This window comes from Lolium rigidum, unplaced genomic scaffold (assembly GCF_022539505.1).
Source record: "Lolium rigidum isolate FL_2022 unplaced genomic scaffold, APGP_CSIRO_Lrig_0.1 contig_7894_1, whole genome shotgun sequence".
Taxonomy (NCBI): Eukaryota; Viridiplantae; Streptophyta; class Magnoliopsida; order Poales; family Poaceae; genus Lolium; species Lolium rigidum.
Window position 1 is genome coordinate 643,397 of NW_025901512.1, and position 12,772 is coordinate 656,168.

Here is a 12,772-nt window from a genome sequence, read left to right on the forward strand (position 1 = left end):
GCATTCCTCAATGCAATCTCTCGGAAGGTAATCAATCCGGAAGTTCTACCACGAGTTACGGAACGATGTGATCCAATGTCTTGTCGGTTTCGAGTTGGTGTTCCCGCCATCCTTCTTCAATATTATGACGCACCTCCTGGTTCACCTAGTCGATGAGATTTCCATTCTCGGTCCTGTATTTCTACACAATATGTTCCCCTTCGAGAGGTTCATGGGAGTATTAAAGAAATATGTTCGTAACCGTGCTAGGCCGGAAGGAAGCATCGCCAAGGGCTATGGAAATGAGGAGGTAATTGAGTTTTGTGTTGACTTTGTTCCCGACCTTAAGCCGATTGGTCTTCCTCAATCGCGGCACGAGGGGAGACTAAGTGGAAAAGGCACGATCGGAAGGAAATCAATGATATGTATGGACGGCCATTCTCCGACTGAAGCACACCACACGGTTCGACCAATTCCAGCTTGGTTGCTCCGTACTTTGAGAAACACAAGAATATTTTACGCTCGGACAACCCCAGGAAGCCTGAATCCTGGATTAGGAAGGCCCACATGGAGACTTTCGGCGGTTGGTTGAGAAAACATTTAATGAGTGACAATAAGGTTGTAGATCAGCTGTACATGTTGGCCAAGACACCATCTTCGACTATAACGACTTTCCAAGGGTACGAGATAAATGGGAATACATTTTACACGATCGCCCAAGATAAAAAGAGCACCAACCAAAACAGTGGTGTCCGCTTTGATGCAGCAACCGAGAATGGGCAAAAGGTCACATATTATGGTTACATAGAGGAGATATGGGAACTTGACTATGGACCCTCCTTTAGGGTCCCTTTGTTCCGGTGCAAATGGTTCAAGCTAACAGGAGGTGGGGTAAAGGTGGACCAGCAATACGGAATGACAATGGTGGATTTCAACAATCTTGGTTATCTTGACGAACCATTCGTCCTAGCGAAAGATGTCGCTCGGGTTTTCTATGTGAAGGACATGAGTAGCAAATCGAGGAAACGGAAAGATAAGAAAACGATCGGTACATCATGCGATGATCCAAAGCGCCACATTGTTCTTTCGGGGAAAAGAAACATCGTGGGAGTGGAGGACAAGACAGGACATGTCAGAAGATTATAATATGTTTGCTGAAATTCCGCCCTTCAAAGTGAACACCGACCCAAGCATTAAGTTAAATGATGAGGATGCTCCATGGATATGGCACAATCGTAAGCAAGCAGGGACACAAGGGAAGAAATGATGTGTAATAATTTATTGTACCAAACTTTGTTGAATGAATCATGTGAATTATATTACCCGTGATGTGTTTGGTGTCCATTTTCGAATGATTCAATTGACTCGAGATAGCACCGATGATACATGAAATTTGGAGTGACTAAGTCATACTCCTGCATGCATACATGAAATTTGGAGTGACTAAGTCATACTCCTTCATACCGGAAATTTGGAGTGACTAAGTCATACTCCTGCATACATGAAATTTGGAGTGATTTAGTCATACTCCTGCCTAGGCGTATAATATGCATACTCGTAGTCTTCATAGCCGCCGCCGTTGTATCGGTAGTCGTCGCCTTCTAAGTTGCCGGCATCGTCGTCGCTGCTTGTCGTCGGCTCGTCGTCGGGCGGCGCTCGTGGCTCAAGCGAGGGTAGCGCAGGCGGGGGATATCGCCGGCCGTGATGTAGTCCATGACGCTCGCGGAGTCCGGCCGTACCACCATAGCCGACGGCCGGCCTCGTGGAAGTTTCCGGGAGGCAGACCGTCCTCCTCATACCTGGCGAGCGCCCTCTCACGCCGATTGATGAAGAAGGCGTCCCAAGTATGCTGGTTATCGGGATGCCAACGGGGATTCATCCGCTGCTCCGGCGTGAGGTCGAGGTAGTAGTGGTTCGTAATGGCCGCCCGGCGCGCAGTACCCTGAGGGACGGGAGGGACCGGCACGCCGCCGGCGCTTAGGCTCCGGCCCGGCGAGGGACGCGGTAGCCCCGAGGGCAAGGGTAGTTCGAGGCGCAAAGCTCCTCCACCTGCCGGTAGGTTAGAGTGGGTGCGGTGGAAGCCATGAGAGAGTGATGAGAGATTGTAGAGATGTGATGCTGGCCAAGGCGGGCTACCTATATGTACGACAAATGGCGGGAAAAATGGGAGCGGGAAGACGAGGACGCGGGAAGAAAGAGGCGGGGAGAAAGTGGCGGGAAGAAATTGGCGGGAAAAAATTGGCGGGAAGAAAGAGGCCGAAAGAAATTGGCGGGAAACAATTGGCGGGAAGAAAGAGGCGGGAAGACGAGGGAAGAAATGGCGGGAAGACGAGGAGGGAAGAGGGGGTCGGCGGAAAGAGGCGGGAAGAGGGGTTTTAAAATTTTGAATTGAATTAGTTTTATTTTTCTGAATTTTTTGATATATTATTTGTATTTTAAGATTTTGAATTGAATTAGTTTTATTTTTATGAATTTTTTGATATATTATTTGTATTTTTAAGATTTTGAATTGAATTAGTTTTATTTTTATGAATTTTTTGATATATTATATGTATTTTAAACATTTTGAATTGAATTAGTTTTATTTTTCTTAGTTTTTTGATATATTATTTGTATTTTTAACATATTGAAATGAATTAGTTTTATTTGAATTAGTTTTTTTTTCTGAATTTATTGATATATTATTTGTATTTTTAACATTTTGAATTGAATTAGTTTTATTTTTCTGAATTTATTGATATATTATATGTATTTTTAAAATTTTGAATTGAATTAGTTTTATTTTTATGAATTTTTTGATATATTATATGTATTTTTAAAATTTTGAATTGAATTAGTTTTATTTTTATGAATTTTTTGATATATTATATGTATTCTAAACATTTCTGAAATGAAATAATTTCGAAAAAAGCCTTTAGTCGCGGTTGGCCAGGCCAACCGCGACTAAAGGTCATTTTCCGCGGGAACCTCAAATGGGGCGAAAAAGGCTTTAGTCGCGGTTGGGGTCACCAACCGCGACTAAAGGGTAGCCTTTAGTCGCGGTTGGTGACCCCAACCGCGACTAAAGGTCATCCGCTATAAATATCGCGCGGCCGAACGGCCGCGCCAGTTCCCTTCTTCCTCCGCCCGTTCGTGTACTGAGACGATCTCTGCCGCGCGCCTCGACGACGCCGCCGACGCCTCCTCGACGCGAGACGCCGCCGCGCGCCATCGACCGCCGCCACCCGCCGCGCACCATCGACCGCCGCCACCGCGCGCCATCGACCGCCGCCACCAGCTCGCCGTAGCCCCGTAGGGATCCAAACCGCCCCGCCGCCGCCCGCCCGCGCCGCGCCCGTGTCGCCGCAGCCGCCGCCGCGCACGTACCCCCGGCGCGCCGCCGCCAGAGAGAGAGGCGCGGGCCCCCGCGCGCGCCACCGCCAGAGAGAGGCGCGCCGCCGGCCAGAGAGAGGCGCGCCGGCCACAGTAGGGGCGCCGCGCGCGCGGCGCATACCGGCCGGCCCGGCCAATTTTTTTTCTTTTTTTTTTAGTTTTAGTTTTTGTTAATTTCGAAATTAAAATTAACTAAAAATTGAGACTTATAATTTGAGACTTAAAAAACTACAAGAAGACATAAAATTTGAGACTTAAAAATTTGAGACTTAAAATTTTAGACTTAAAATTTGAGACTTAAAATTAACTAAATAATTGAGAGTTAAAATTTTGAGACTTAAAAAACTAAAAGAAGACTTGTAATTTGAGACTTAAAATTTTGACTTTTTTTGACTTAATAATTTTGACTTAAAATCTTGACTTAATAAAACGTACTAGATCTAGGGGGGAGACGGAGGCCCGAAGGCCGGCCGGGGGCGCGCGCCACACACACGCATTAGGACGGCGTGCCACACACACGCACTAGGGCGCCGAGGACACATAACTTAACCACCGCGCGAGGGTTATGTGTCCTCGGCACCGCCACCGCCCTTTCGCCACCGCCCTTTCACCACCGCCACCGCGCGCGTATACGAGGGGGAGCGAGCCCCTCGTCGCCCCCTCCGCATACGCCTCCCTCTCCGTGACGCCGTCGTCTACCGCCCCGTCTCGCGCTCTTCCGCGACACCCTCTCCCAACCCCTTCCAGCTCGCCGGCCCCCTCCTTTTGCCACCGCCCTTTTGCCACCGCCACCACCCCTTCTTCACTTAATTAATTTGTTTTGACTACATGTTTTCAGGACTGACATATGGCGGACGATAGAGCTGACCCGATTCTGGACAACTATGATCCGGACGCTGAAGACCATATGTTCGGCATCATAAAAGGCGATATTCCATATGTGCCGACCGGAGAAGAAGAAGATGATATCTCTTCTTATCGGAACCTTGAGTGTGAAGATGAAGGGCGCCGTCAGCAAGCAGATGATGCCGAAGAAACGTCGATAAACGACGATCTTCAATTGGAAGTAGCAACCACCTCCGGCGCCGAGGTATATATATATATATACATATTGAGCGTCTGGTGATACAACTAACTGATTTGAATAAATGTGTGTGTACTAACGCGCGCGACTCTCTTTCTTATTTTAGCCCTCGGCCGGATCGTCGAAAAAATCGAGTACGTCGTCAAAGCGTGGCGCAACCAAGACGATGAAAGCAGGAGAAACATGCACCATCGATGTTGTCGACGAAGAAACCGGCAGGCCGCTGGAGCCCAGCAAGAACGCCACCAAGTTTGTCAGCCAATGCGGAGCCGTTGTTAGAGACAACGTCTCGATCACCCGCCAGGAGTGGAATGAGCCAAAGAAGGCACGTGTTGGTTTCACTTTTGTCGATAAGAGAGAAAAAAAAGATTGCTTCAACAAGCTTATGGAACATTTCGTTCTACCTCCGGAATACCGCAAATACGATGAGGAGGGTAACAAGATTGCGGAAAACAAGAAGAGGCGCAAGCTAGTCAAACAGTTCGCTCTTTCTAGGATGGCCAACGCATTCCGGAAATACAAGCAAAATCTAGCCCATGACTTTGTCAACCAGGGCAAGACTCCGGATTTCAAAGGACAATATGAGAAACTGCAACATGATTGGCCAGAATTTGTGAAGCAAAAGAAATCGGAGCGAGTTCCTTGAACTATCGAAAAAAAATAAGGAAAATGCGGCCAAGAAGGAGTACAATCATAAAATGGGGCCGGGAGGGTATCGCTTTTGGCAGCCTAAGTGGGAGAAGATGGAGAACGAGGCCGAGGGCGCGAGGAATCCGTCCGGGTACGGAGGGATGGGACCCAAGGGCCAAAAGCTGGTGGTACGGGCATGGGGGATCGCTGAACCCGGAGACGAGGGAGTGTGTTTATCGGGGCAAAATAATTACACCCACCCAAAAGCTTATTGAGGCAATGAGGGAGGCTCAAGAGGGGAGGATCAGGTTCAACGAGAGAGAACGACGCCACGACAAAAGCCCTCGGGAATCCTGAACACGGAGGACGTATACGAGGCATGGGGCCCATTCCGTGGAAAATAGGGTTCCCCGGAACGATGACCCGTACGGTTACGAAGCCGTAAGAGAAAGATGGATCGGGATGCAGATGTTGTGGCGAAGTTGGTAACGGAAATGGATGTGATGAAGAAAACCGTGAGTGTACTAGTCGCCGAAAGAGATGCAGCTCGGGCGCGGCATGTCGAAGATCATCCAATGGATCTCGGAAGCCAGCAGAGAAGAAGCAGCGTGGCTTCCACGGAGGCCTCACCGGCTGGTGCACCGACGATAGAAATTACTGCACCGGAGCCTCTGGTGGTCGAAATTACTGCACCGGAGCCTCCTCGCTACCCCGTGGACGATATAAAGGAGATGAAAGCATGTCATCTGTATTATCCTATCGGGAACATGTCCATGAAGGTAGCCATCGGCAGTGCTTTACCACCGGAGCACTCCACCACAACAACCCCATTCAAGATGGCTATGCTCGTGTGACGGTGGAGGAGATAGTCCAAGGGTTTGAGAACCTGGACATTGACATTGCTACACCTGAAGGGGTGAAAAGACTTGGAGATGTCAAGCGCCGGTTCATTCTATGGCAGAAGAAATTTATCAAGTTTCCGGGCGAGGCGCCAACAAGTCCACCCCCGTACGGTGGTGGTGGTGGCGGTGGCGGTGACGGTGGCGGTGGCGGTGGCGGTGACGGTGGCGGTGGCGGTGACGGTGGCGGTGGTGCTTCACCTAATACACCTCATTCACGTCGGCCCACGCCGCCGCCCCCGGTCCTCGTCCGGCGGGTGATCAGACACCGGTACCGCCCCCCAATCCACCTCCGGCGAAGAAGCAGAAGCAGTCCTGGGTTATTAACCCGGACCCTTACGTACCTAAGAAAACAAAGGTACCGGAGGTATCACTGAAGCCTCTCCCCACGAGGCCTTGGGAAAGTAGTGCCGAGGAAGTCGAGGCGGGCGCGGCTGCTGATTTAGAGAAATGGAAGGCGAGCGTCAAGAGGAAAATAGAGGGCGAGCCCAAGCCAGTATATTCTGACAAGGAAAAGCGAGTGGGCTAAGTCATTTTTGAACACACCGTCCCAAGCCGCGAAGAATCTGCTCGACGACTATTTACGTGAACTTCGTAGGCAAGCACTCGCGTTCAAGAACAGGAAAGAGTTGGCGGAGAAGAAAGCCGTGAAGGACGAGGCCGAGTCAAAATTAGAAAGGGGAAAGAAGTTGCCCAGCTCGGGGAACAAAGTAAACAATCGATCGCCCCGCTCATAGTGCAAGCCGCCGATCCGGATGCCCCCGATATCGTAGCAGCTGCGGCAGCATATGGATTGACCGTAACGAGTGCCAGAGAACAAGCGGCCGAGTTAGGTATCACTCTTCGTGCACTGCTAGGCCTTGATGAGGCGCCAATGAAGGACGTAGTATTTACATATGTGAAGAATGGCCCTCTCGTCGAGCCTGCGCAGGAAGGGGATCTACCTCGACAAATGCTAGGTCTGCTAAATTGGTACAAGGGTTACATAAAACATAAAAACGCCAAAGACTATATCTATGCGGAAGTTAGATATGAGCATCACTTCAAACATTACTGGGTACAAATTCCTCTGAGTGAATTGTTCCAGCTGTTCAATCTGCGCGACCTCGACAAATCTATCATCAGTTGCTACGTTCGTAAGTGATTTATTAATTTCTACCCCATCTCGTTCATTGCCTGCACTTGTCCTAACTATCTTGTTGTGTACGCTATTATGCGAGAATGAAGAAGCGGGAAATGCGAATAAGGAACATCCATGATGTTGGGTTCATTGACCCACACATCGTTAATTCACATGTGTTAGAACACCACCCCGCCGACGTGGAGGATGACCTGTGGCGGTTTATTAGAAAACAGCAACGGAAAAGTGATATTCTATTTCCTTACCATTTTGGGTGAGTGTTTCTGTCTTGAGCACATTCTCTTTTGTTTACTCCATGCATGGTATGTGGCTAATCGATGAGTTATGCATGACTGTGCATGTATCGTGTCCGCAGGTTCCACTGGATTCTTATGGTAATTAAAGTTCAGACCTCCTCAGTTCTCGTCCACGACTCTCTGAATATGGATCCGGCGCTTTGGGGCGACATGAGAAAAATGTTGCAAAAGTAATTATTTTCATTCATTTGCGCTCTATATCGATCGGCCTATTTCGTTCATCATTTCCTAATATCAAGTAACTAATTAATAACTCTCTTGTTTATTTAATTTTCTTTGCCTCGTAGGGTTTGGAGACGGTTCGTAGATACCAAGGTCGGTGAATTCAAAAAAGAGCTATCTTTTAAAATGGCAGTGCGGACGACTGGGGATACTCAGCCACCGGGGACCAATCTATGTGGATACTATGTTTGTGAGAGGATCCGGAGATACTGCAATGAGCGGGACCAGACGTGTGAGAACAACATCCTGAGGAATAACCTCCGGAAGACGCTTAGTCCGGAAGCTCGCTTCCGAGCACTTCAAGAGGAACTAGCTGGATGGTTGGCGAGGAAGTCATCGATCCTAGAGGAGAACACTATTACGATGACGTAGAACTTTATATGCACCAGAATTTGTAACTAACTTGTTCAAAATTGTATATGGTCATCCGATATTGAATATATATTGTATATGGTGATCCGATATTGAATATATATTGTATATTCCTCTTGAATTCTTTTTGGTTCTAATTTCAAATTTGTTTGAAATTGTACATTCATATGCATGTATGTATACGAGTACCGTAGAATATGTGAAACTCCTTCAAAATTAAAACCCAAAAGAAATAAAATAATACAAATTAAAAAGAAACCAGATTTAGGGGGAGGGGGGCTAAAACCCTAAACCCTGCGGAGGCCTTTAGTCGCGGTTGGCCTAAATATGTGAAACTCCTTCAGAATTAAAACCCAAAAGAAATAAAATAATACAAATTAAAAAGAAACCAGATTTAGGGGGAGGGGGCTAAAACCCTAAACCTGCGGAGGCCTTTAGTCGCGGCTGGCCGGAAGAACCGCGACTAAAGGTCCTCCGCCCTGGCGCTCGCCTCGCGGCCCACGTGGACGGGCCTTTAGTCGCGGTTCGTAAGGAACCGCGACTAAAGGGGGGGGCCTTTAGTCGCGCAGCTTTGGTCGCGGTTGCGCCACCGCGACTAATGGCAGTTGCCAACCGCGACCAAAGCCCTTTTTTCCACCAGTGGTATTTCCCATATGGTTCGTGGTTATAAACAAGAAGCACACACTTGTATCATTGGTCTAAAGATAACTAAAAGATTATGGGTTGACCTTAAAAATTCAAAATTTTCACGAGTTCTCTACTTTTCTTTGTTCTGCAGAGAATCATCCATACGAAGACATCATATCAACCATATTAGTGTTGCATACGACACTTGCAACCCTACCCGTGCACGTATTCCATACATGACTGGATTATATAAGCGACCTCAAGGAAACAGGCAAAAACAGGCAGCTGCCAGGGGCAGAGTGCCATGGGTTCTTCCTGAGCTTTTCCCGTGCACCTCCGCATGACCTCTAATTTAATAAAATTAAAATTTATAAGCTCAAAAAAGTTGATGTAATTTCATGTGTATATATAAAATAATCTGATAGTAGTAAAATAATATTACAAACAAACTTGTACTTGAAATAAGATTCAACCATAATCCAACATCATATGCATCTGACTTCGGTTGATACACGCCGTTGCTGCGACACTTCACTGGTCCTGATAATCATAATAAAATTGGTACCACCGGATCGTCGCAGTCTCTTGCCTCTGTGTGTGCACATTAGGATGCACAGATTTGTTCTACAAGAAATAGGAGAGGTTCCAATTTCCAAATGTTACAATTTTTAGTTTCAAGGAATCATATAGGGAGAGCATGTACCACAACTTCATATAATGGCCGTGAAGAAAATGATATGAGGTTGATAGGTACTAAAAAAAGCTTATTCTAACATGTTCGGGTTCAACAAGCATGTTAAGAAATAAGCTAAAAATCATGATTATGCCCTGGTCACAGTTCGGAATCTCATTAATTCGTTGCGAAATGGAATTTTCAAAACATCCAGTCATTTGGCATACGTAGAAATAAGAATTTCCTCACCTAATGTAGGCAAGAAAGCCATCATTTTCCTTGTCAAGTGCGCATTTAGTTACCCTATTTTTAGCTAACCAGTGATTACACAGTCGACCTAAGAAATAAGATACAAACACAAACCGGCATAAATTGCATCCAACCAAGCATATGCAACACACAAAAAGGAAGCTAGAGTACATCTTTTTCATAGGAAGAGAGCTGCAGCCTGCAGGATGGAAAATGGTTTTAATGGCATTTGATTTACTAGCACAAATGCATGTGCGTTGCACCGGGGTGCGTTGAAACCAAGGTTTAAAATAGCGCGATATTTCTCCGCTAATACCACGCAATAGCATATTTGGAGGGTCTACGCTAAATTTTAGTAATTTTGCTTGCTATGTCGCTATTTGTGAAATAACATGATATATCGTGTTAAAACTTCATAGCGTTAGCGCTAATGCTGATGATTCTTATAAAGAATTTATATTATGTTGTTGCCTTGTGGAATACTGATGTTAGCCTTCTAAAAAATTAGAGATCTATTTGTTGTATGTGGTTATGTATGTATGATTCGGTCATTTTTTGGACTAAATATCCAACCTTTTTAGCGAAATGCTTTATTTTTAGACTATATTTAATATTTTTTCAAAACGCTATTTGAAATATAGAACGAAATTAGCACGGTATAGCGTCCATAGCGTTTGATGGAGGCCAACGCTATTTCATTTAACACGCTATTTTAAACCTTGGTTGAAACGGAATGAATAAATAATCAAAGCAATAGCAAACCATTTGTGTTGACATTTATTATCTTTGACACCATTGTTAATGGTTATCAAGAGTTTTCAGCTCCTATTTTCTAAATAATTATCATGCTGTTAGTATCGTTGGGTCCTATTTTCCAAATTATCATCAAACTGCAAGTATACAGACAACTCCACTACTAATTAATTAATGCAACCGTATGCCCTCGAGTTTATGCGAATAGTACTTATGGCACATATCCCGTTCCCTCTTTTTATAGCCACACTGAAAATATATCGACAAATGATTTGTCCAAACATATTAAAATAGATTTTTTTTTCGATAAGGGGCGCTTTATCGAAAAAAAAAACTTGTGAGAAATCAAATTGATCTTTTCAGTTTAATCAACTTATTCAACACAAACTTTCAGGTGTAAATAGCCTTTCTAGTGGTAGCTCACACAAACACATAATATATCAACTTGTGAGAAATCAGTCGCTTACTTTCGTTGTTTCATAAGGCATCTTTGTACACACTTAATTATAAACTTTGGCATTTGTTTCTCCAATATATGTTAGCTGACTGTCCACTTTGACACAATTTTAAATCAGAATTTTTTTTCTGAAACATTCGGCACGCCGTATTGTATGACCGGCCCTTTCTCGACATGCTAGCTCCTTACTGGCCGAAGAACATGGCCGGCTGGTGCAGCCACAAGCACTGAACGACCTCCACGATTCCTCGGGCGCGGCTCCTTCATCCGCGCGCTTGTCCTCGCCGAAAAGTCTGGCCAGCTGGCGGACGACCTCCACCCCGAGAGCGAAAATTCTTTAATTTTCTCTTTCGCCCTTTCAGACTACAAAAACTGTCCGTTCCTTTGAAAAAATCTCACGTTTCTCCCTCTTCTTGCTTGCTCAACACCACACTGACGACTCCATATGTCCAATACTGCTAGTGCTCCTATGTATGAATGTAGAGAAGGAGACGTACGTGTATTGATTTGTGAGTAACTCTTAGAGAAAACATGGTGTAAAACCTTGTGGCCGGAGCCGTCGGGTGGTCGGGGATGCTGTCTAGTACTAACGCTAGTGCCCCTTTGATCGTCCACAGCAACCAGTCTCTCTTGTTGGCGGCAGTGGTGCACGTCTCAGACACCGGCGGACGGTGGCTAACCATCGTCTGAGTTCTCCACGTTGTAGAAGCCAGGTAGGGCTAGCTCGATTGTGCCGCAGCGCTGGGTTGGTTTCTTGGCCGGCGCAGAAGAGTCCACGGATGGAGCCTGGCATGTAAGTATGGAAGTAAGTCAGGACAACATGGCGCGCTGGAGTCAGAATTCGATCGAAGATGCGGTTGGAGTCGACGGCACCGACGCACGTGCCCATGGATGGGCGGAGTCCAAAGTCGTCGGTTGATCTTGCTCGCGTGGGTGCACATATGGGTAAACTCGATGGTGTTGTGTTGTGGAGGAAACACACGGAGGGCTGCCCTTATATGCATGGGATACTTCCGTGTCATGCCCGAGTGCTAATCAGATCGATGAATCTCGTGTCTCATTGGGATAGCTTACTGATGGCATCGTGGGTAATTATACGTTAACTTTAGGGGTAGCTTTTGTGACGTACCAAACCAAACCAAACCACGGAAACACTTTTGCTTTTATTATTAGGTATAGATTCTAGGCAATGTCATGACATCGATGTCAAGAAACAGAGAGGAAATGACAAAACATTTCATAGCACGAACAAATTTAATACTTTGATAGGCTTTGTATTACTGTGAATCTTGCCATGACATGAATTCTCTTGCAATTCAGCTTTCTGCTCTCTTCTCTTGTGATTGTAATATTAAATACTGCAAGATCTAGTATCTAGATATTGCATAAATGATGCTAAATCTGACAAAATATCCACTCCAAAGGAAATAGAAAAGTTTTTTCTATGCCATGTAGGCATATCACTGGAAATTGAATGGATTGGAGGAAAATGTGAATGGGTTTTTAAAAAAAATCTTAGCAACTTAATAGAAGAACCATGATAGGCATATAATCAAACGGACAAGGGACATTTTTTGAGAAGAGAAGTACAAATCATAAATAATTCCAAGTTTTTTGTTGATTCATATTGGAATTTTCCCAAAATAGGAGCAATATGGGTGCTACAACAACAATATATAACACTGACCTAGCTCAAAAAAATAGAGATTGACGATGATATTTTAAGATATTGGTGTATGGTCAAGCTATTTAGGACATAAATAACATTTTTTTTGGACAGTGGTTAACTAACCAGGTGGTTTCAGCTCGTGTCCTAGCACACACAAAAGAGGAGTTGAGCCTAATAGCAAGATGGCATCCATCAGGAGTCTGTGATGCAACCATTGTCCTCCTCGACTTCCACAAGCTCAGACGTGGATCCACTTGAGACATCCTAGAGGTAGATCATGTCTCCCAGCGCAATGGACAGTAGGTTGCTGCTCCGCCCATCAAGTTGAGGTAGTAGTCTGTCTATGAGG